The 645-nt window shown below is 42.8% G+C and overlaps 1 non-coding gene across 1 annotated transcript; it reads left to right on the top strand.

Moving 5' to 3' along the window:
• Positions 1–304: 304 nt before the first annotated feature.
• LOC112083674 lies at positions 305–411 on the top strand. Its single transcript, XR_002897810.1, has one exon. It is a non-coding gene; the product is annotated as a small nucleolar RNA R71 (small nucleolar RNA).
• The last annotated feature ends 234 nt before the right edge of the window (positions 412–645 follow it).

Here is a 645-nt window from a genome sequence, read left to right as displayed (position 1 = left end):
AGGTCCTTCCTCTTCTGCGCCATTGTTGGTTTCACAGGCATGGATCGGGCGATTGTTGCTCTTCAGAAGCTGGCTCACCATGTTCTTCAACTCGGTTATCTCCTTGTTGTCTGTTCCGGCTTGCTTCATTGATCGATTGTATTCAGGACAGTCATTGCTATTGGCTTGAGCCAAATTTTCGATGAGAGCTCTTCCTTGGGTTATCGTCTTTTGCCCAAAATCTCCATTGCTAGCTGTATCAAGTGAAAGTTTGTATTTTGGTTGCAAACCTCGGTAAAATGTGCTCAGCAGGCTTGATCCATGAAATCCATGATGAGGGCAATCACGTTCATACTCCTTAAAACGTTCCCAAGCTTCATAGAAAGATTCAGTTGGCCCTTGTTGAATGGTTGAGATCTTCATTCTCAAATTGTTCGACCTTGACTTAGTGTAGAAGTGGTTCAGGAAAGCAATTCTACATTCTTCCCAATTAGTAATCGATCCTGCAGGCAAAGACTTCAACCAACGGTGAGCTTTACCTGCTAATGAAAAAGGGAACAACTTACACTTTAAATAGTCAGGTGGAACTTGGTTTGTTCTCATCATGCTGCAAATTTCTTCAAAAATCTCGATATGGTCCATTGGGTGCTCAGAAGGAACTCCATG

Source organism: Eutrema salsugineum, unplaced genomic scaffold (genome assembly GCF_000478725.1).
Source record: "Eutrema salsugineum unplaced genomic scaffold, Eutsalg1_0 scaffold_6, whole genome shotgun sequence".
In the NCBI taxonomy this organism is placed as follows: Eukaryota; Viridiplantae; Streptophyta; class Magnoliopsida; order Brassicales; family Brassicaceae; genus Eutrema; species Eutrema salsugineum.
The sequence above is the reverse complement of the archived record's forward strand: the minus strand, read 5'-3'. Positions and strand labels throughout refer to the sequence as shown.